This window comes from Vigna umbellata, chromosome 6, assembly GCF_029865625.1.
Source record: "Vigna umbellata cultivar VRB3 chromosome 6, Vumbellata_1.0, whole genome shotgun sequence".
In the NCBI taxonomy this organism is placed as follows: Eukaryota; Viridiplantae; Streptophyta; class Magnoliopsida; order Fabales; family Fabaceae; genus Vigna; species Vigna umbellata.
In genome coordinates this window covers 27,125,606-27,150,903 of record NC_142170.1, presented here as the reverse complement: position 1 = coordinate 27,150,903, position 25,298 = coordinate 27,125,606, and the positions used below count along the sequence as shown (strand labels likewise).

At 39.0% G+C, this 25,298-nt stretch overlaps 2 pseudogenes across 1 annotated transcript; both read left to right on the top strand.

The window, feature by feature from the left end:
• The first annotated feature begins 415 nt into the window (after positions 1-415).
• Positions 416-4,608, top strand: LOC148197091 (uncharacterized; annotated as a pseudogene). The gene is made up of 5 exons (XR_015780290.1): positions 416-605; positions 1,389-1,839; positions 1,932-3,177; positions 3,268-3,414; positions 3,528-4,608. The product of XR_015780290.1 is annotated as an uncharacterized LOC148197091 (transcript).
• Positions 4,609-21,282: 16,674 nt separating this feature from the next.
• LOC148197090 (G-type lectin S-receptor-like serine/threonine-protein kinase At2g19130 pseudogene) lies at positions 21,283-24,237 on the top strand (annotated as a pseudogene).
• Positions 24,238-25,298: the final 1,061 nt, after the last annotated feature.

Genomic DNA, 25,298 nt, shown 5'->3' with positions numbered 1-25,298 from the left:
CCCTAGATGCCTTGAATCTATTAGTTTAGTTGTGTCGATGGATTAACTCCTTATAATTCTAAAAAAAGGAGAAAGAAATATTATTTTTAAAATTGAATAAATGAATAAATTTAGGTACAGAACCCAAATATGTTAATACTAATTTTTATTAGAACAAATAGATAAATTCATAAAATAAACAAACAATAAAAAAAAAGATATTTTAACTTTTTGAATAACTTTAAAATCTCCGGAATTTGAACCAGATTAAAATATATTGCATCGAAAATATTTGCAGTTACAAATATACTTTTTGATTAACGGTGACTGTGATGGCCTCTAATCATTGACATTAACTGATGCAGACTGTAGAAAACATTTTATTTAATTCAGATCTGATTTGTTAGCAGGCTAGGGTTAGCAATAGATAGGATGTAGTTGTTGGTTCCTACTGAATACGGTTTATTCGGCTTGTTATTATTATTATTATTTATTAACGACTATATATAGGAAAAATGAATGGAAGGTGATTCTTTGGTGGCGTAGCCTAGCAGGTCAGGGGAAACGGAGGAAGAAGAATCTCTTTCTCTATACAACAGTGCCTCTTCCTTCATTCTTTCAAAGAGGTCTCCTGTCTCTCTCTCTCTCTCCACCCTCTGTATGTCATATCCTGTGTTCTTTCTTCCTCATGGAACCTCTGCTATTGCAAAATCCCATGATTTATGAATAATTTTGTTGTATATTCGATTCAAAGATGCGATTTTGTTTGATCCCATTGCTGCCCTTTTTCGAATAAATCAATGGGCATGGTCAAAGTTTTTCCTTGATTGCTGTTTGGATTTTTTTTTTATTTGGGGGGTTTTCATTTTTCAAATATTTGGTTTGTCGAATTTGTTTTGTTTGGAATTTTTGAAGAAGTCCAACATGGTTGAGGCAGTCTTGGAATTTAGAGTTTAGGGAAGAATGAAGAAACCGTTTTGAAGTATCGACGTAAAGATGGGGTCTGTTGTATTTCTTTTGTAGAGGTCACATGTACATTGAGACAATCATGGTTGGACTGGTAGGATTATTATGAACAGCTAAAGTCTCCCTCCATGTCTTTCATTGCATACGCAGAACTCGAACTTGAGATAATTAATTAAGCTGCAACTTTCGTACCGGTTGATCCACGAGCTCTGTGGTTGGGGTCTATTGTATTTGTTCTTGTGACTTAGGTAAAGAATAGAATGATACACTATATTGCAGATTATGTGAATGGTTTCTATAGGTTTTATCTTCAAGTTATGTTTTTAGATTGAGAAAAAAAATGCTTTTTGGTTTGTTTTTTTAACGGTTGATCATGTTCTTCTACTTTTACTATAATTATATATCAGATTGACCTTTATTCTTGGTTCCTTTTTGTTTACCAGGACTGCATCTCTTATGCATATCTGTCTCTGGATTCTGCCGGTTGGAAAGGAATTTATTTCACTCTGGCCGCTATAACAGAGTCAAACTATTCTCGCACCTCTAGGAGGGTGTGGGGTGACGAAGAGGGAGTGATTTGGCTTTGTGTTTTGCGAAGATCAAAGTCTTCGGATATATGGAGATTGTGCCGTGTTTCAGTGGGCTTGTCGCTTGATTATGGCTAAGGGTGGCTTTTGCGGTTTTGCCAGAAGCTCTTTCTAGTTTGCCACTGAATCTGAGAGCAAATTTAGTCCTTGATTAGGCTTCTGGAAAATTGATGCACGGTATAGATTGTAATTGGTATTTGTTTTTCTGCCTTAGAGAAAGTTGTGTTTAGATGTAGCTGTGAACGTCATTGCAGCAATGTTTAGATTTTCTTGTTTCCATGCTAATGTACACGGCAATAAAACAAAGGTAAGTATAAGATGTATGAATTGCTTGGTATTATTTGTTGATATGATATATATCATGGCCTATGTTGACTTTGTGCTTTCCCCTTAAATCAGAAAACAGTTCAACCTTCTACTGAAGTAATGTTGAAGACTTATCAAGATGCTGCCCAAAATCAACGCCGTAAAGATTCATCTAATCCTCCAAGCGCATATTCACCCCTTCTGAAAGAACAAGCAGACCAGCAAATAGATATGACAGGGATTCATATTAGCAACTGGGATTCAGTTGAGCGCAGTTGTAGGTCAGAGGATATGAGTAGCAAGTTTTCCTTTGAAAATGACAGTCAAGTTAACCAACCTAGGCCTGTTATGAAGAAGAGTCAGTCTCTTCAAAGTGTGCTTGATCAAGGCATAAGGGATGGTGATGAAGATATGGGGCTGTCGTGTGATGATGCCAAAAGCCCAATTGAGTCAAAGATGTCAACTTCCAAAAAGTATCATAATGGAAACCCTGTTGATCAGTATGGAAGTAATCCAAACATTGAGTTTGCTGCCAGTTCAGGTTTTGCAAATGATGCCTCACTTTTTTCAATTGGAGACCCGACACCTTCAGATAAAGACGCCCGTGAAATTTCTGACACTCCTTTATCTGGTGAATATGTTGGTGACATTCCTGACCAGACTTCTGTTCCTGGTAGTGTATCACTACGGAAGTCACATTCTTCACCCAATATCAGAGCTTCCATACTTTCTACTGAAAAAGATGCTTTTAGACGTGCATTGTCAAGATCCTGTGAGGATCTTCATGCTTTAAGCATGAGGCACAAAGAGGAATTCATCAACGACTTTAATGATCAAATTAGGGGAGATCACGAAAGAGAGAATGACATGGGAAAAACTGAAGATGGACATATGGACAACCTCTTTGATGATGGTTTCGATTCTTATCTGCTTACTGGTTCAGCAAAAGACTGGGTAATGCCATTGACATATGATACAGGTGATTCCAAAACCCTTCAAGGAGATTCCTCAGTTGAATTTCCTAACAAGGATTTCAAGATTAAGCGCATTGAAGATTGGGTTATTGGTCTGCAGCATTGTGGACCACCCGTAGAGGAAACAAATGAAGTGCTGCCTGAAGTTGTTAAGCCTTTAGCTGATGTTAACACAGTAAATGGTGTGACTGCTGCCATTGTAGATCACAAGGCCACTCCAGGAATGGATGCAGCTAAAAGATATATATCTTCTCTGGGGCCTAATGCCACTACCGCTCAGCTGGCTAATCATGGGTTGGTTGTGATCCCCTTTTTGAGCGCATTCGTCAGTTTGAAAGTGCTCAATCTGTCTGGAAATGCTATCGGTTAGTAGTATAATTTCCTTATTCATTATCGATTTCCTTCAAACTGACAGTACTAAATCCAGTTATCTTTGTTCTGAATTCTCCTTTCAGTGAGGATAACTGCTGGTGCTCTTCCCCGTGGACTTCACGCACTGAATTTGTCTAGAAACAAGATCTCCACTATCGAAGGATTACGCGAACTTACAAGACTTCGTGTCCTAGACCTCAGTTACAACCGTATATTAAGAATTGGACATGGTAAAACAAATTCTGGATTACATCTCAAGTTTCTTATTTATAGAACTTCTTATAGAAATAACATGTTGATGCCATTATCTATTGACATCCAATCTTTTTCTTCATCTGCAAAGGCCTTGCATCCTGCTCATCTCTGAAAGAGTTGTACCTGGCTGGAAACAAGATCAGCGAAGTGGAGGGTCTGCACCGTCTCTTAAAATTAAGCATCCTGGATCTCCGTTTTAACAAGATTTCAACTGCCAAATGTCTGGGCCAACTTGCAGCAACTATAACTCTTTGCAAGCTATCAACTTGGATGGGAACCCTGCCCAGAAAAATGTTGGAGATGAACAGATGAAGAAATATCTGCAGGGCCTTCTACCCCATCTCGTCTACTACAATCGGCAGCCTATAAAAGTGAGCACTTTGAAGGATGGAGCAGAACGGTCGGTTCGGCTAGGAATGAATTCCCATCAGTTTGATCGCAGCCTTAGGTCGGATCGCAAGACCACAAGGAAGAGCAGCCAGGGTGGTGTTGGCTCACGAAGGTCAGTGGCCACTTCCACTCATGTTCGCAGAAATGTGGATTCACCAAAAGTATCCAGAGGCAAACAAGCTCTGCCACCATCTAGAACCAAAGTACCAACCCACACTCGCCATCAGTTTGAAGCCTCCACCAAAGTATTGAACGTGACCCCAAAGCTTTCCATGCGCAAGAGTCGCAGCGAGGGAAATTTTGGAGCTCTGTGAGAGGCTGTTAAGTACAAAGTTCATTCCTTTACCGCATTGTTTCAGTATGCATCTGTTTGCCTTGGTATGTTGTATTCTTGTCATGCTTTCGTTTTGCAGTTTATCGCTTCTGTTTTGGTGCACTAGATATTAATACGTTGATTTGTGGGTTGTAATGCCCAATAAGCTGCTGCTTTCTGTCACAGTATTTCTATTCCATTATGTGTTGTGTTGTGTTTTGTTCGTTCAGAACATCATTTTCAATTTGTCTAGAGAACAAGTTTGGTGCGATTGCAATAAATTTCCTCTTTGGAAGGATAGTTTGTCACTTCCATGATTTTGTTATGTGGGGTTGATGTGCTCCTTACTGATATTAGGATTAAACAACTGTATCTTAGCTGGATCAGTGTAATTAAACCAAGTTACTAGGCCTTGGCCCCACTTATTTAGTGCAGATTATTTATTTGAATACTTATCTTTGAAACATTTGCATTATTTGTAGTTTTTATTTCTTTGATATATCAACTAAAGTGTTATCCATTTTTTTCAACCTTCTTTTAAATGAATTTGGTTGGTTAATTAAACTCAACTTGTACTTGGACTGTGTTTTGGTTTAGATTTTTAATTCAATCTAAAACGGGTCACAACAAGAGCAAGTAGAACCTATAAAATTATAACTATGTGTGTTGTGCAAATAAGAAAGTTCAAGAAGACCGATATCAGTTCGTGGTCTTTCAGGCATTTCCTTATGCCACTGTGATTCTGGTTCTGTCCGCTAAATATATTCATACAACAAATGTAAGTCAGATTAAACAAAAAATTGATCAAACTAGGAAATTGGTTTTTTAAACATTCAATCCATATTAACTTATGAAAACCAGATATAATGAATAGAAGTTGTTCCGGTAGGGTTTGGAGGTCCCTTGCTAAACACTTCCGGTTGTACTTAAGATTGGATGGGCGTTGAAGACCGGACGTACGAACTCTGTTCGAAGCGCTTTAGGTTGAAGACTGGGCGAGATTTGTTCCAAGCGGACGGACGTTGCTCGTTCTCGCTAAGACCGGACGGGCTTTCCTCTAACCGGGCGGATGGACTCCCTAGTCATCCTCGCACTCCAAGTTGTTCGTTCTCCCTCCTCCTTCTCCAAGCCGAATGGGCGAGGTACCTGTTAAAGACACTCCAAGGCTCAAGTCAGTAAAGTGATCGCACGACTATCACAGCAAGTGATACATGTGATGTGCATAATGTGTAGCGTGGTCCAAAAATCATACCTGAAACTCTTATTTATACTGGTTGTAATGGGCTTTTACCTTTCGCCGACCTAATGACGACCCAATTACGCCTTAATCACGCCTTAATCTTCATTAGGGGCTTTAATGAGCTATTATCGTTTGTAATGGTCGGACCGATGGTTGGTCGGCTTGGGTGGTTGGTCGGCCTGGGTGGTTGGTCGGCCTGGGTGGTTGGTCGGGTGGCAGGTCGACCTGGGTGGTCGGCCGGGTGGCAGGTCGGCCTGGGTGGTCGGCCGGGTGGTAGGTCGGCCTGGGTGGTAGGTCGGCCTGGATCGTACGGTACATTAGCCCCCCAAACCCGAGCATGATGTTAATGATGTGAAGGGGTTTTGTAGATGACCTTCCTGAAAAGGACGGGTTCTTTGTTTTGCTTTCGTCTCTAAGTCCTCTCTTCTTGTTGAGTGGATGGAAGACAAAACCGAGTCGTGCATTCGTCGACCGAGTTGGATAATCTACTGATCCTTACTTTAAGTAACAAGTTGTGAAGATCCGCGGTCGCCCATTGTCGTTGAGGCCGGTCGGGGTATCTTTGTTGAAGATCCACGGTCGCCGACTTTCGATGAGGCCTTTGGAGGACGAGAGGTTGAGGCTGAGGAGGCCAAGTTGAGGCCAAGAAATGACCGAACAATTGAGGCCTTTGGAGGTCGAGTTGTGTCGAGTGGTGACGCTGGTTCATCTGCTGAATGTGTCGTTCCCCAACTTGGATTTTATTTGGAATCAGGCAGTAGTGGTTCTATAATAAACTTGTCGTTCACCGCCCGAGGTGCTAAGGCTGGAAGCTTGAGGCAAACTTTGGCTTCTGTTCCTGTGAGGCCATAGTCGGCCAAGCAGTTGAGGCCGAAGGGCCGAATATCTGATTACGGATTTTTGGCTAAGTACCTGTGAGGCCATGGTCGGCCGAGCAATTGAGGTCGAGTGACTTACCTTAGAGGCCGAATGGTCGATTTGCTGAGCCCATATTTCAGTAAGAGGTTGAGGCTGACTAGCTGAGAGGTTGAGGCCGAATGACTGAGAGGTTGAGGCCGAATGACCGAGAGGTTGAGGCCGACTGGCCGAGTAGTTGAGGCCGAATGGTTGAGGCCGAATGACCGAGTAGTTGAGGCCGAAGGGCAGGATGTTGGATGCCAAATTTGGCTAAGTACCTGAGGCCGAATGACCGAATGGTTGAGGTCGAAGACTTACCTTGGAGGTCGAATGGCCAAATAGTTGAGCCCAAATTTGGCTAAGAGCTTGAGGGCGAATGACCGAGAGGTTGAGGCCGACTGGCCGAGAGGTTGAGGCCGACTGGCCGAGAGGTTGAGGTCGTATGATCGAGAGATTGAGGCCGCCGACTGACCGAGAGGTTGAGGCCGACTAGCCGAGAGGTTGAGGTCGACTGACTGAGAGGTTGAGGCCGAATGACCGAGAGGTTGAGGCCGACTGACCGAGAGGTTGAGGCTGTATGGCCGAGAGATTGAAGTCGCTGACTGACCGAGAGGTTGAGGCCGACTGGCCGAGAGGTTGAGGCTGACTGGCCAAGAGCTTGAGGTCGACTGGCTGAGGCCGAACGAATGAGTATGAACACTCGATGTCCTTTACAGCACCACTCACTGGTTCCTTGTGGTTGCAATGGGAATACCCGTTCGGCCCCACGATGGGAGCCAAAATTTTCCGGTAGGGTTTGAAGGTCCCCTGCTAAAACACTCCTGGGGTTACTTAAGACTGGATGAACGTTGAATACCGGACGGACGAACTCTGTTCGAAGCGCTTCAGGTTGAAGACTAGGCGGGCTTTGCTTCAAGCGGACGGACGTTGCTCGTTCTCGCTAAGACCGGGCGCGCTTTGCTCCAAGCGGGCGGACGGGCTCCCTAGTTGTCCTTGCACTCCAAGTTGTCTGTTCTCCATCCTTCTTGTCCAAGCCGAATGGGCGGGTACCTGTTAAAGGCACTCCGAAGCTCAAGTTAGTAAAGTGACCGAACGACTATCACAGCAAGTGATGCATGTGATGTGCATAATGTGCAGCGTGGTCCAAAAATCATACCTGGGACTCTTATTTATACTGGTTATAATGGACTTTTACCTTTCGTTGGCCTAATGACGGCCCAATCATTCCTTAATCTTCATTAAGGGCTTTAATGAACTATTATCGTTTGTAATGGTCGATCCTAGATGGTCGGTCGGCCTGGTGGTTGGTCGGTCTGGATGGTTGGCTTGGGTGGTTGGTCAGGTGGTAGGTCGACCTAGGTGGTTTTGCCGGATGGTAGATAGGCCTGGGTGATAGTTCGGCCTGAATTGTATGGTATAGAAGTACTAAACTTTTCAAAACCATTTTTTATCATTATTATATTAGCTTTTTCATGAATCAAGTGGAATGCGGATATTATATCAGATTCAGTTATTTTAAGAAGGATGTAACTATGAACCTTTTGTCTCATACACATAAGCTTCATCATTTTGGAGAAATCAATAATAATTACTTTTTATTGTTTTCCCTTATTCTCTACAATAATTTAATTGCTCTCCACCACACCATTCTTTCTTCCATCTTCCAAACTCAACCAATCTCTATCTCTATCTCCATCTCCATCTCCGTTCCAATCACACACAATTGTAGATAAATCCATGAAAATCAACAACCAACAATGATAGGACATGATTCAAGAAGGAGAATTAAGGGCGAGTAGTTCGAGTTTGAGTGATTTTCGACGACGATGCAGAGACGAACAGGGGCAAAGGTTTCGAACCTCAGTAGAGAGGTTGTTGAGTTGTGGATTTGGGCTCACGCAATGGAGAAAGGGACAACATCGACTGCGATGGTGACTCCCGGTCAAGGTTGTGACGATGTGGCTCGACGAGAGGGTGAAGCGGCGATTGTGGGTTGGGATGGACGTTCTTCCAAGTGATGAATGAGGATGATGAAGGAGGAGGTAACCGTAGTAGCGTCGCCAATGTGGTTTCTGATGACAATCGACATGTCATCGGTGGCTCTGGTTAAGAAAATGCTTTTGGCATATTTTATTTTTAATTTTAATTGAGTCAAAGTTTGTTCCTTATTTTTAGGATATAGTTAATTTTTTAATTATGGGTTAGAGTAGTGGATTAGAATTAGGATAAAAATGTTAGTGGGTAGTTACTTTTTAACTTTTAAATATTGGAACAATTTGTCATTATTTTACAATCAATAATACAGAAGCATTTTAGCTTCAAGCGTGCTACTGCTTTTATTCTAAAAGCTAACAATTGGTATCAAGAGCTTTTTTCTTGAGGGACTTGTGAGAGAAAATCAGAAAGCATGGAAGGAGATTCAAAATTTTCAACAATAGCACCATCAGTCTTTGATGGTGAAAATTATCAAATTTGGGCGGTACGAATGGAAGCTTACCAAGAAGCTCTAAATTTATGGGAGGCAATTGAAGAGGATTATGAAATTCCTGTGCTACCTGGCAATCCAACGATGGCTCAAATCAAGAATCACAAGGACGGAAAAACCAAAAAAGCTAAGGCAAAGGCGTGCCTCTTTGCTGTAGTCTCACCAACCATTTTCACTCGAATTATGTCTCCAAAGTCAGCCAAAGCCACATGGGATTATCTCAAAGAAGAATATGATGGATATGATCGAATAAAGGCATGAAGGTGTTGAATCTCATTAGAGACTTTGAATTGCAGAAGATGAAGGAATATGAAACTATCAAGGAGTACTCTGAAAAGCTTTTGAACATAGCAAACAAAGTAAGATTGCTTGGTTATGAATTTAAGGACTCTCGTATTGTTGAAAAAATTCTAGTTACAGTACCTGAAAGATTTAAAGCTACCATAACCACCTTAGAAAACACCAAGGATTTTTCCAAGATCACCTTGGCAGAGTTGCTGAATTCCTTGCAGGCATAAGAACAACGAAGGGTTATGAGAGAAGAAGGCTTTGTTGAGGAAGCCTTGCCTGCTAAACATGAAGACAATTGGAAAAACAAAAAAAGGAACCAACAACCAAATAGAGAAGGTGTTGTCAGAAATGAAAGCAAAGCAGGAAGCTCCAAGGGAAAATATCCTCCTTGCAAGCATTGCAACAAGATGGGTCATCCTCTATTCAAGTGTTGGAGAAGGCCTAACGCTAAATGCACCGCTGTCATATGCAAGAACCAAAATCAGCAGCAGGAAGCAGATGCTCAAATTGCAAATGAAGAGGAGGAAGATCAACTTTTTGTTGCAACTTGTTTTTCAACCAATGCTTCAAGTGAATCTTGGTTAATTGATAGTGGTTGTACTAACCACATGATGTCACCAACGCCAGAATAGGCAATGGTGATTATATCTCAGTCAAAGGAAAGGGGACAGTTGTAGTTACAAGTTGTGCAGGCATAAAATTTATTCCAGACGTTCTTTTCGTTCCAGAAATTGACCGAAATTTGTTAAGTGTTGGTCAATTGATTGAAAGAGGATTTAAAGTTATTTTGAAGACAAAAATTGCTTGATTAAAGATGCAGCTGGTCAAGATATGTTCAAGGTGAAAATGAAAGGGAAAAACTTTGCTTTAAAACCATTGGAGAAGGAGCAAATTGTATTCTCACTCAAGGAAAATGTGACAGAAATCTGGCAAAAAAGACATCCTCATCATATGTTAGGTGCAAAATGTTTCTCTTATTTTGCAGCAATGGCTGCAACATTGGTTTTGATCCTTGTCAATGTGGTTGTGGCTTGCCATGGAGGCAAAAAAATTTCTTTCATCAGGAAGGTCAATAGGACTGAGGACATGCCCTTAAAAAGTGATGTATTTGCTGGCCCATCTAGCTATAGTGTTCCTCAACAGGTTCATATAACAATAAGTGACCATGTGGAAAGGGCCATGATCGTATCATGGATGATCATGGATGAACTAGGAAACAATTTAGTACGTTATTGGAATGTGGTGTACGAGGAAACAATTTAGTACGTCGCTAAATAATTACCTGCGGTTTTTCAAAAAACCGTCAGTATTACCGGGGGTTTTGGAAAAACCATCGGTATTAGCGGGAGTTTTTGAAAAACCGTCGGTATTAGCAAGGGTTTTTGAAAAACCGCCGGTATTAACAGGGGTTTTTGAAAAACCGCCGATATTAACGGGGGTTCCTCAGAAACCACCAGTATTTGCAGGGATTTTGGAAAAACCGCCGGAAATGTTTGCAAATTTTTTTTCTTTTTAGTTTTTGATTGTGATAAAATAGAATTATGATCAAATTAATTTTAATAACCACGCAAACAATGAAATAATATGTACTAAAGCTGAATATTATATATAAAATAAACTACATTGTTCAATATATTAATATAATTCATACATTTAATTGTTCATGTATAAAAATTAAAAAGAAAGATGTTCAATACTAAATTAAAATACTAAAAATATGACTGAGAAAGATATTCTTTAACAATGTTGAATTTGATACATAAAGTTCATAGAACGATCAAGAACTTCAAGTTGATGCACACTTAACACAACTGCACAGAATTCTTCAAAATTTATCCTTCTATATTGTAATGAATTCAGCTGTCATAAAAAGAAATATAAAGATGTAAGATTGAAACAAATCAAATTAAGATATATATCTATATACACATAACCCTATAGTTTTCTATAACACTCCTTTTGATATGTGATAAATTACACAACATAATTCTATAACACTCCTTTTGATTAATCTTAAACACTTATTTTACAAACAAATATAATACTCTAATAAAACTCTTCTTTAGAAAGCCACCAAACTCTTTCTAAAAATATTGAAAAAGTGTTTTCATAAGAAAACTTAAAGGCTTATCTATTTAGAACAAATTAAAAAATATTTATGATTACTATATTTTTCATGTAGTCCGTAAATTATTTTATTTTAGTCCAGTAAAAAAAATTCACTATAAGAAAGTTTAAACAAAACGAATAATAAATCTTAGAGGATTTGATAAAAAAACAAATTAGAAAACTAATTTTAACTTTAACTTTTTAAGCAGGATAAAATTATAATAAATTTGATCAATTTTAAAAATTAGGTAAATGTAATTTATATTTAGAATAAGACTGTAACCTGAATCAATGATATTATCCTTCATTTGTCTCTTGAGCACCACCCTAAGTTTAGCAGTGTAGTCATTTATATGGTCCATTTTTTTATTTCTCGGCTATAGACATTTTTGCTTTCAATTTCATTAGCCAATTATACTAACCAATTTAGATGGAAATGAATAGAAAGCTTAGTAGACCCCACATGAAAATGTTTCTCTACCAATATGTTTTTCAGGAGCACCAATATTTCTTTTTTCAGGAACTACTGATATTTTGTAATTGATAACTTCTTTCAAACAAAAAGTAAACATGGTAGTTGCATTCTTAAGTAAAGCTAAACTTCCAGATTATGTGGCTTAGATACATTATTGTCAACAGCATCAGAACAAATTCTTGCACGCAAGTACTTCAATCCAATTCTCAACAAAGTTACAACAATAAACCCGAAAGTTAAGAGTGTAATATCATTTCTACTCCACTCATCCTACAAGCTTCAATCCTAGCAAACATTGCATACTCTATATTGAATTTATTCACACTTATAATATTGAACAGCCCCAACATGCAACTCCAAACAATCAGTGCCATATTCTAGAACATATTTTTCAGAAATTACTTCCCCTAAACATGAACCAAGTCAAAGATTAGGCATCACTATGCAGACCAAATCAATGCACAGGAAAAAGTAGCAGTTTAAATTAACAGACACAGCTGAAAGATTCTAAGAATCTTGTTCATGTGAGTATTTACTTTCAACTTACAAGAAAATGAACTGTTTCAAAGTGAGCAACATGTTTTATTTTAGTATCCTGTTTTCATAACCAAAATGAATTGTGTTATGTCAAATAGTGGATTTATATTGATAAGATTGCTCAATGAAGATCAAGAACACTACATCCACAAACATCTATTCCAATTAAAATGATGATTTCCATATATATGTATGGCATTTGGGAACTTGTTTAGGTTCTTCCTCTAAGAACAAAAAATGCTAAAGGTGGAACCAAATGAGTTGTGATGAACTAGTAATCCACAAACATATATATGAAAAAACTAGAAACCTAAAAAACAAAGGGGCAAGGGGGAAATGATTCCAAGGACACAAAAACAAATACCTGGTACAACATCAAAGATATCCCAACATTGAAATCATAGCTGGAAAGTACAAACTTGTTAACCAATATCATGCCACAGGAGGAAAAACAATATGCAAGTCTAGACAATAACGCCTGATTGTGGACTTCTATTACTCTCGCACTTCTTGGAGTTCTTTCTTTGTCTTTGTCCAACTTGGAATTTTCTACGTCAAGTTGTTCTTCATTGGGAGATGAAGGCATCATTTTCATGTGATCCAGTTATGTCTTAAGCTAAATTGACCCAACGACAAATAAAAAAAAAAACCTCCACAGTAACACAGTGTTCAGCTATGGAGCTGGATTGATGCTAAAGCTTAGCCTTCACTTCAGAGAAAGATACACAAACCTTCTGTCAATCTGAGAATGTCATTGAAAAGAAATAATTCTTGAGGGCTTGATTGATCCCTCTCACAATCTTCTATTTATAAGAATAAATTGATACACAAATACATGATAAATAGGGTAACCCTAGACACAATATAATCATGATAAATATAGGATAAATATCCTAACACTCCCCCTCAAGCTGGAGCATACAAATTGTATGTACCAAGCTTGGAACAAATAAACTCAATCCGAGGACCCCTTAATGACTTAGTCAATACATCTGCGAGTTGATCGTTTGACCCAATAAACTCAGTACATATTTCTTTGGTCAACAACTTTTCACGAACAAAATGACAATCAATTTCTATATGTTTAGTCCTCTCGTGAAACACTGGATTTGATGCAATGTGGAGAGCAGCTTGATTGTCGCAATACATCTTCATAGTATGGATGTCACAAAATTTAAGCTCTTGAAGGAATTGTTTCACCCATATAAGTTCACATGTTAATGATGCCATTGCCCTATACTCGGCTTCCGCGGTTGATCGAGCTACTACATTCTGTTTCTTACTTTTCCATGAAATAATGTTTCCTCCCAGAAAAACACAATATCCTGTTGTAGACCGTCTATCAATAGGTGAACCTGCCCAATCTGCATCACAATACCCAGAGACATGAATGCTTCCTTTATCTTCATATAACAATCCTTGCCCGGGAGCCTTCTTTACATACCTTAGAATGCGAATGAGAGCATTCCAATGGTCAACACATGGAGCCTGCATGAACTGACTAACCACTCCAACTGCAAAGGATAGATCTGGCCTTGTAATAGTGAGATAAATCAGTTTGCCAACCAGCCTCCTATACCTCTCTGGATCGGAGAATAATTCACCTTCTTCTGTCCTTAATTTCTGGTTTGGGTCCATGGGACTGTCTACCGGTCTACAATCAATCATGCCTGTTTCTTGTAATATATCAAGAGCATACTTCCTTTGGGAGATTACAACTCCATCTTTTGATTGCGCTACTTCAATGCCTAAAAAGTATTTGAGACTTCCAAGATCCTTGGTTTGAAAATGTCTACACAAGTACTCTTTTAGTTGAGATATTCCAACAGCATCATTTCCTGTAATGACAATATCATCAACATATACTATTAAGTAAACACATTTCCCGAGAGAAGAATGACAATAAAAAACTGAATGGTCTGCTTCACTGCGTTTTAGCCCAAATTTTTGAACAATGGAGCTAAACTTTCCAAACCAAGCACGTGGGGATTGCTTAAGGCCATATAGAGATCGATGCAATTTGCATACCATACCAGACTCCCCCTGAGCAACAAACCCAGGAGGTTGCTCCATATAAACTTCTTCCTCAAGATCACCATGTAGGAAGGCATTCTTGATATCCAATTGATGAAGTGGCCAGTGACGAATGGCTGCCATGGCAAAGAAGAGACGAATAGTAGTCATCTTGGCTACAGGAGAGAAAGTGTCACAATAATCAAGACCATAAACCTGAGTGTAACCTTTGGCAACAAGCCGAGCTTTGAGCCGATCAATTTCACCATCAGGACCAACTTTAACTGCATACACCCATCGACAACCAACCGCCTTTTTTCCTGGGGGAAGGGGCACCAGCTCCCAAGTATTACTGTGGTCAAGAGCCTGCATTTCTGCAATCATAGCTTGTCGCCATCCAGGATGATCAAGTGCTTCTTTCACATTCTTGGGTATAACAACAGAGGACACTGAGGATAAAAGAGAAAAATAGGAGGGCGACAATCGATGATAGCTTAGAAAATTATAAATGGGATGAGGGTTCCGAGTGGAACGAGTACCTTTTCTGAGGGCAATAGGCCATGCTGAATCATTTGCACCAGGAGGCGTGGGAGGAGGTGACGAGGGAGAAGAATCTGAAGTAGGAGATTCACCATTGTCTTGGGGAGGTGGACTATCCATTGAGGCCCTGTGTGGGATGATCTCAGTATGTGGAGAAACAGGTGTAGAAGGATTGTGATCAAGACTTGGAATGACAGAGACAGTGGAGCTATTTGACTCAGCCATTGGAATAGGAAGGACTTGCTGGAGGATAGAAACATCCTGAACAGATGGAGAGAAGTAAGGAGTCTGTTCAAAGAATGTGACATTGGCAGACATGTAATACTTCTTAGTTTCAGGAGAGTAACACCGATATCCTTTTTGAAGTCGAGAATAGCCTAAGAAGACACATTTGAGAGCGCGAGCGGAGAGTTTGTCTAGACCTGGAGACATGTCATGAACAAAACATACACAGCCAAACACTCGGGGAGATGTATGAAAGAGAGGATCATTAGGAAACAAAATGGAAAAAGGGACTTTATTATCAAGAGAGGAGGAGGGCATCCTATTAATAAGATAACATGAAGTTAAGATGGCATCCCCCCAGTGATGGACAGGAATATGGGCACCAAGCAAAAGGGTACGAGCAGTTTCAACCAAGTGTCTATTTTTTCGTTCTGCTATACCATTTTGTTGTGGTGTATGAGGACAAGTAGACTGATGTAAGATACCATGGGAACTCAAGATGGCAGAAAAGGAGGATGAGAAGTACTCTTTTGCATTATCAGTTCTTAATATTTTGATTACTTGACCAAATTGATTCTTGATTTCATTCAAAAAGGATGTAAAGATAACTAACAATTCAGAACGATTTTTCATAAGATAAACCCAAGTACATCTTGAATATTCATCAATAAAGGTAACAAAATATCTAAAACCAAAGGAGGAGATACGACTAGGTCCCCATATATCAGAATGGATGATGGAAAAGCTAGAATTACATATTGATTGAGACCTTTTAGGAAAGGAAGATCTAACATGTTTTCCTAATTGACATGACTCACATTCTAAAGTTTGGAGACCACTAAGTTCAGGACACATCTTTTTTAATTTGGACAAATGAGGATGGCCAAGTCGATCATGTAGCACTTTAGGATTAGGAGCAGCAACACAAGACACCCTTGGACGAGATCCAAAATGGTATAATCCGCCAGCTTCATATCCTTCTCCAATCTGTCTCCCCGAACCACGCTCCTGTATAACAAAAGATTTATGATCAAAGGTTATTGAACAATTTAACATTTTAGTCAACTGGCTTAAGGAAATTAAATTAAAAGGACAATTAGGGACAAAAAGGACTGAGTTGAGATTGAGGGAGGGAGACAAAGAAACATGACCGACTCCTTTGGAAGAAGTTTTAGATCCATTTGCAAGGGTTATGAAATGAGGTTTTTCTCGAAAGGAAATAGATGAGAACAAAGAGGTATTACCAGAAATGTGATCAGAAGCACCTGAGTCAATTACCCATGAATTTTGACATTCCATAGATTGAGAAACGCAGGCTGTTGATGTATTGGGAGATTGAGATGGTTGTGCCAAGCTGTTAGACTTTAACCTTAAATACTCTTGATATTCATCCTCAGAAAACATAGAAGTGGAGGTTTCAGTTTTCGAAGTGGAAGTTTCAGTCTTCGAAATATTGGCGGTTTTGGAAGGGAAACCATGTAAGGAGTAGCAATTCTCTTGAGTATGACCCATCCTTTTACAATATGTGCATTGAGTACGTCCCCGACCTCCTCGTCCTCCTCCTCTAGTGCCACGTCCTCCTCTTCCTCGTGTGGCAACCATGACAGATGGTTCCACTAGTTCATGCGCTTCTTGAGTTTGAGATACCGGGACACGCAGAAGGCGAGTGGTCAATGTTTCCATAGAGGGAACCTCATGACTAGTTAGAAGTTGATCTCTGAGATGATCAAAATCGGGATGTAGGGCACGAAGGATCAACACCATGTAAAATTTGTCTAGTTTCTTTTTGATATCCTCTAATGGATCTACTTCCAAAAACATCCTAAGTTCTTCGACAGCAGATTGGGCTTCAGCCATGAAGGACACCATATCATGGTCTGCCATTTTAAGAGATGCAAGCTTGTTCGTAGTGTCATAGAGACGTTGAATATCGTTGGCATAAATGCTTTGGGCTTTCTTCCAAAAGGAGTGACAAGTTTTGAAAGCCCTCAAAGATACCAGAAGTTTGGGTTCCACTGATTGCCATAACAGGGTACACAACTGGAAATCTGCTTGTTTCCACTGATCAGCTTTTTCAGTAGGCACATGGCTTCCATCTCGCTCAAGGTGGTCATAATGCCCTTGGCCAAGGAACCACATTTCAACAGCAGCAGACCATGATAGATAATTTTTTCCATTTAGCTCCTCGGAGGTAATTGATGGACTTCCAGAGAAGGAAAGAGTACTGCCAGACGCCATCTCTGAAGAAGACAAATAGTACTAGCGAGGAACAAGAAAACCCTAAGGGTTTAGACGAAGGAAACTGTGACAGTGATGGACGACGGTGGCCGGCAACGGCGGGCGGTGAACGGCGGCCGGCGACGGACGACGGTGGCCGGCGGTGACGGTAGCCGGACGGTGGCCGGCGGCGGCGACGGTGACCGGCGGTTGACGGTGGCCGGCGGCGGGCAGCGATGGGCAGCGGCGGGCAGCGGCGGGCGACGAAGAACTATGGCGCCGGACAGATATATATTACGAGACAGAAACCAGAGCGGGATCGACCCGCTCTGATACCAACTTAAGATTGAAAAGAAATAATTCTTGAGGGCTTGATTGATCCCTCTCACAATCTTCTATTTATAAGAATAAATTGATACACAAATACATGATAAATAGGGTAACCCTAGACACAATATAATCATGATAAATATAGGATAAATATCCTAACACTTGTTAACCAATATCATGCCACAGGAGGAAAAACAATATGCAAGTCTAGACAATAACGCCTGATTGTGGACTTCTATTACTCTCGCACTTCTTGGAGTTCTTTCTTTGTCTTTGTCCAACTTGGAATTTTCTACGTCAAGTTGTTCTTCATTGGGAGATGAAGGCATCATTTTCATGTGATCCAGTTATGTCTTAAGCTAAATTGACCCAACGACAAATAAAAAAAAAAACCTCCACATTAACACAGTGTTCAGCTATGGAGCTGGATTGATGCTAAAGCTTAGCCTTCACTTCAGAGAAAGATACACAAACCTTCTGTCAATCTGAGAATGTCACGTAAACCAGGAGAGAGTGAATCAGGCAAAGCTTCCAATAATGGTGCTAGAAGTTGCAAGTCTGACTTGCTGAACGAAGTAGCTGCCAAATTTCAGGGTTAAATACATTTCCCATACCAAATATTTTCTTGCAGTAATCTATATCATGGAAATCTTAGCTAGCTTCACCCAGAACCTATTGTTTACCTGAGAAAGTAGTGGATCATGAATATATCGTTTCTCAACTTCACCGTATATTGGTATCTGTTGATGAACCTTGCTAGAATGCTCTGATAGAAACTTTTTTTCCCAAATCATCACCAATCAGACCCATTTGATTCATCAACCACATGTTCCTCTCACTCACAGGCACCGATCCCCAACCAATCAGCTTCCCAACACCCTTAGAACTCAAAACCCCTTTCGCAACCCTAATCCTGGCATCCCTAAAGGGAACCAATTCTCCCTGGAGAAGCCAGCACATTTCTCCTTAGCCACGACGAAACAATCCGCCATCTTCCACACTTCGCACTCCTCCTGTTCCCTTAGATCGTGAAGTGAGGCCCACTAGTTTGACCTAGTGGTTGGATTGAAGTATTTTACACAAACTTACAGGTTCAAACCTTATACTGCATACCAAAAGAACATATTGAAGAGATAACATGAACATACCAAGGAGGATTTGAGTTTCAAGGGTTGGAGACGGAAGTGATAAAAATCGCCTTCAGCAGAGTCCTCGACGCCTCGCCTCCTCGACCTCGCCGCCTCAACCTTGCCACCTCAACTTTGACGCTCAGCCCAAGCAAGGGAAGACACTCCATGAACACGAAGCAGGGGAAGATTGTGGTGCGGGGAAAGGGTTTGGGGGAAAATTTGATGAATGCAGTGGAAAGAGATACTCCGCGAACACGAAGCAGGGAAGATTGTGGTGCGGGGATGGGATTTGGGAAAAATTTTAATGAAGGCAGCAGGGAGGGAGGGAGAGAGTTAGGGCACGGGGAATTAGAAGGAAATAAGGTGCGGAAGGGGAGGGAACAATAATATTGGAGAACAATAAAATTAAGGGATTACCGGCGGTTTCATTAACTAACCGACCAAAATATGGAAAAACCTCTTCTAAAATTAAATATTTTTGTAGTATGCAAGTGAGTTGTCACTTTTTCTTTACTGTTTCTTACTTTTCAGTTCCCTCTACATTAAATTAAATGAGACGTCAAGTGAGCTTATTAATCTTTGAACATTTTCTCCACGTAAAAAAAATCTAGATACTTACTAATATATTTATAAAATTAACTATGACCGGAATAAGGTTTTCTTTTCTTTGACTAAGTAATCAATTCTGTATATTGAATATCAACTTCTTGTCAGGGGTCATTCTCCAAAGAAGGAGAAAACCTTAGACCCATTGTTAATTCAGTGGACAACAACGACCGTTCTGATATGCATTTTCATGACTTTTAAAATTGAAACTGCATAGACCTAAGAAGAAAACCAACACGGCAGGCCAAACTCCATGTCTTCAATATAATCACTCGATTCCTGCGTCTGAGGAAAAAATAATTTGATGTCCATATGAAAAACGGACAGAAATTAGAAAGAAAGAGTAAAAAGATTTCACAAAATATTAGGTTATATTTTGACCGTTGTATTCTGATCTTCCTTTTTTTCCTTTCTCATCTTAAGGGTTATTTATTTTCATTGTCTCATTATTTTGTGTGTATCAACTTTGATTCATTTTGAAAATATTATGAAAATTCTTTTTCTTTTTTCCTTGCTGTCTGTTAGACTCAATACACAAAGAAAAACTATTAAAGCAAAAATATAGGTAAAAAATATAAACATAGGTATGAAAATGTTAATGATGTTCTCACTGTTTACCTAATATAAGGTTTGGAAATTGGAAGTTTCGTAATGTGCGTGTCATGCTTACGATTAGCATGGCATGTAAAAGTCTAAAATGTCAACTAAGAAACCAGGAAAAAGCAAAAACAAGAATATAATAAGATTTGTCAGGAAGGAAGAATTTAAATAAAGTATTAAATCAATGATATGAAGTGGGATAATATGATGCACACACCACAAATAAATAAATGAATATATGTAAATGTATTTCATTTGACTTTTCAACTTATTGGATGACTTGTAGCTGTTTTTGTGGCCCCTTTGTAAATGACCAAAATTCACCTCCGTTTCTTATTTCCTAAGACACTCTTCCTCATCTCTTAAGTAAAATTGTAATATATATATATATATATATATATATATATATATATATATATATATATATATATATATATATTAGGAGTTTAAGTATAATATATAATAGAAATAAAAATTTAAAAATTATATAAAAATAAATTTTATATTCTGAATATTTTAAGAATTTTAAGTTCGAATGATATCAATGCTCTATGCTTTATAAGAACTGGATTGCTGTCTTATTATTGTTTAGTTTTTTTCATAAATTATTTCTATTAATCAATATAAAAAAACAAATTTATTAAATAAGTAATTACTAGGAAAGTACAGTTTCTGATGCCATTTTAAATATCAACTTAAACTCAATTGGCCTTAAATAAAATTATTCAATTGACCAAAATTTAAGACAAACTTTTGAACAAAATATAACTTACGGTGGATAGTTTCCAACTTCAGTGGCGTCTTTGTCGTCACAACAAATTCATACTAATGACAAAGAAAATAAACTATTTTTAATATATGCGTATTTACGGACGGTCAACGGTAGATAGTGTGTGTTAACCAAAATTGGGTTAAAAAATAGGACTTCCATGGGATGAAAGTGTTATTCTACTTGCATATACTATTTTATAATATCTCTTCTTTGACTAGATATTTATGACAATAATTTCATAATAACATTTGATGGACCAAACATAGATCACCAGAACAATCTATAATATTTTATATTATAAATCTAAATTATATTTCTTATAAAATGAATTTTAGGAATGACTTTCTAATAAAAATGTTTTCAATTTTCTAAATAAAAATAATTTTAGAGTTATTGTCATTCTTATTAACAAATAAGAAAAGTGAAAAACTTTTTGTTGTATATATTTCAAACCACTCTCATTTTTATCTCTATCATAGTACTTGATTTTATACCTTAGCTAAGAAGGTCACGTTCGTAATGGTGGCTACAAAATTCACGGCAGAACATGTGCTATAACCCTCCATTAATTTTCAGATCAAAAAGTTTGAACAGTGAATTCCAGAAGCATTTGTTGACTTTGCTTGTAACAGGACAAAACAGAAGAGAAGCTATTAACTTTGTTCGTTCAGACACGACCAGGTCATTGATTGGACCCGTTCCACGTTTCTTCTTCTCACACACAACCCCACCAAGCACATAATATCTACCTTCATTACCTTCTCTGCAAATTTCTCTGCAAATTGCACGGTGGAACCATTAAACCGCTGACAACATGTTGAACAAGAAACCACCGTTGTTATGGCTTTCTCTCCTCATCACATGCTTCTTCTCTTTCCACACCTGTACTTCACTCGCAGCTTTGACCACCATCTCAGCAAATCAATCTCTCTCTGGGGATCAAACTCTTGTCTCCCAAAACGGAACCTTTGAATTGGGTTTCATCACCACAGGTAACAACTCTAAATACTATATAGGCATGTGGTACAGAAAGATATCTCAAAAGACTTATGTTTGGGTCGCAAATAGAGACGACCCAGTTTCTGATAAGAATTCTGCTAAATTAACAATATTGGATGGTAATTTAGTGGTCTTAGACCAGTCCCAAAATATAGTTTGGTCAACGAATTTGAGTTCTCCTAGCTCAGGTTCTGTGGTAGCCGTGCTTCTAGATTCTGGGAATCTTATATTAAGTGATAGGGCTAATGCATCGGCAACTGATGCTATGTGGCAGAGTTTTGATCACCCCACAGACACGTGGCTTCCCGGTGGCAAGATAAGTTTGAACAACGTAACAAAGAAGCCACAGTATCTGACTTCATGGAAGAATGTTGAAGATCCTGCAACGGGAATGTTCTCTCTTGAACTAGACCCTGAAGGAAGCAATTCGTATTTGATTCGTTGGAATAAAACTGAGCAGTATTGGTCAAGTGGTTCTTGGAATGGACAAATTTTCAGCTTGGTTCCTGAGATGAGACTAAACTACATCTACAATTTCACCTTTGTGTCCAACGAGAACGAGAGCTACTTCACCTACTCCTTGTATAACGAGTCTATTATATCTCGCTTTTTTATGGATGTCTCGGGTCAGATTAAGCAACTGACGTGGCTGGAGAATGCTCAGCAGTGGAATTTGTTCTGGTCTCAGCCTCGGCAACAGTGTGAGGTGTATGCCTTCTGTGGTGGATTTGGGACCTGCACTGAGAACTCCATGCCATATTGTAGTTGTTTGACTGGGTACGAGCCAAAGTCACAAACTGATTGGAATCTTACGGATTACTCAGGGGGGTGTGTGAGAAAGTCGGAGTTGCAATGTGCCTCACCAAACTCCTCTAACAAGGACAGTGACAGGTTCCTTTCAATTCTCAACATGAAATTGCCTAATCATTCACAATCCATAGGAGCCGAGAATGTTGGGGAATGTCAAGCAACATGCTTGAGTAACTGTTCTTGTACTGCATATGCTTATGACAATAATGGTTGTTCAATTTGGTATGGTGATCTCTTGAACCTGCAACAGCTTACTCAAGATGACAGCAGTGGGCAGACTTTGTTTCTCAAACTTGCAGCGTCTGAGTTTCATGATTCTAAAAGCAATAAAGGGACACTCATTGGTGCTGTTGCTGGAGCTGTTGGTGGTGTGGTGGTTCTTCTAGTTGTTTTGGTGTTTGTGATTCTGCGGCGCAGAAAGAGACATGTTGGGACAGGAACATCTGTGGAGGGCTCATTGGTGGCATTTGGGTATAGGGATTTGCAAAATGCCACGAAGAATTTCTCAGAGAAACTGGGAGGAGGGGGTTTTGGCTCTGTCTTCAAAGGAACATTGTCTGATTCTAGTGTCATTGCAGTGAAGAAGCTTGAAAGCATTAGCCAAGGTGAGAAGCAGTTCAGAACAGAAGTGAGCACAATTGGGACAGTCCAACATGTGAATCTTGTAAGGCTTCGCGGGTTCTGTTCCGAAGGTACTAAAAAACTTCTGGTTTATGATTACATGCCAAATGGTTCCTTGGATTCGAAAATGTTTCAGGAAGATAGCTCAAAGGTGTTGGATTGGAAACTGAGGTACCAAATTGCACTTGGAACAGCAAGAGGGTTGACTTACCTTCACGAGAAGTGTAGAGACTGCATCATACACTGTGATGTGAAGCCAGAAAACATTCTCCTTGATGCTGATTTTGTTCCAAAGGTGGCAGACTTTGGCCTTGCAAAGCTGGTTGGAAGGGACTTCAGCAGGGTCCTCACTACCATGAGAGGGACAAGAGGTTATCTTGCCCCAGAGTGGATATCAGGTGTGGCTATCACTGCCAAAGCTGATGTCTACAGCTATGGAATGATGCTTTTCGAGTTTGTGTCAGGTAGGAGGAACTCTGAGGCATCGAAAGATGGTGAAGTGAGATTCTTCCCTACTTTTGCTGCAAACACTGTCCACCAAGAAGGGAATGTGCTTAGCTTGTTGGACCCTAGGTTGGAGGGAAATGCTGACATTGAAGAGGTCACTAGAGTCATAAAAATTGCTTCATGGTGTGTCCAAGATGATGAATCTCATAGACCTTCCATGGGTCAGGTGGTTCAAATCCTTGAAGGGTTCTTGGATGTGACTTTGCCTCCAATTCCAAGGACCCTTCAAGCCTTTGTTGACAACCATGAGAACATAGTTTTCTTCACTGACTCCAGCTCCACCCAGAGTTCACAGGTAAAGAGTACCTCCTCTCAAGCCAAGAGCAATACCTCATCCAATAATTCTCAGTCCTCATGACAAAATTAGAGGACATGCTTTCTCTTAGTCATTCAAGAACAATAGGTGAAGCCATACTTTGATTTTGAAGCATTTAATTCTAATGTTATGGTTTTGCCAAAGAAGGATTTCTGCCAAGATGCTTGTGTGTTCAACCAAAATAGTGTCATCTGAGTCTGATATAGCTATTCCTGTTTTTATTTGTATGAGGCAGTTGGGGCTTGGGGGATCATTAGAGTTGAATTGTGGCAGAAACACGGTGCATGTAAGTTAGGTGCATTAAGTAATAAATTAATAAATGTGCGAGATTCTCTGGAACACTTTTGTAATATAGTAGTCGCAGATTTTGTTTTACTTTTCCACAGTAAGGATATTATTATTTTCAGATATATTTTACGTTTACAGACAACAAACTCTTCCAAATGTTTTAGACTTTTATGTTTAGAACTGGACAAGTGTTGAAAGATACACTTTCCTAGAAAGTGATTGAGACTTTACAAAAGCCTATTATAAAAGAAAAGCAGCAAAACAATAATATTTGTTCTCTGATAAACATTACTTGTTGTTACTTAGGATGCCGGTTTTCTTAACATCTGGAACAAAATAAATATTGAATTTGCAGGTTTATTAAGATTTGGATTACTCTGACAATGAAAGTTGCTTTAGTCCTGCTACTTGTGGATAATTATTGGGATTTTATCATGTGAAATTGTTTTTGTATAAAGTTTATTCACCAAAGGAAGAGATATAAGCATAATTATATATATATATATAAGCCAACCACATTCATCACAGTAAAACATATAAGTTTATCATCTCTTATGCTTGTGTTACAATTCATCAACAACTTCAAATAAAATAGACATTTGATTGTATTTTCAAAAAGACTCATGTATCAGTTTATAACTTTTGGTCTATTTGAATGCTTTTATCACTTTTAAAGTAGTTACATTTATTTCAAAATTCTATCTCAATTAGAACCAATTAACTCATGATATTTTACATAAATTTCACAAAACAAATCAAATATCCCATAAATCATAATTTAATAACAAATCTCAATCACTCAAAATAGTCTAATTCATCGCATCAACTAAAATCATCAAAACAACCAACATCATCACATTTCAATTTCAAACAATATTTCAACATACTAGCTGTACTCACTTCAACTTGGTGTTGTCCTTTGTAAGAAACATTAAAAAGGAATTTTCAACATCCAATACAGTACACTCCACTATAGTACCAGTAAGACCACATTTTTATACATCTTAATTATGTTAGTAGTAGTAGTATATTATATTATTATTATTATTATTATATGGATCTTGTATAAAGCATGCATGCCTCCACATTGCTTTACCTTTACCTGCCTTTTCCTTTATCTTCTCCTTTTCATAAGATACAAACTCTAC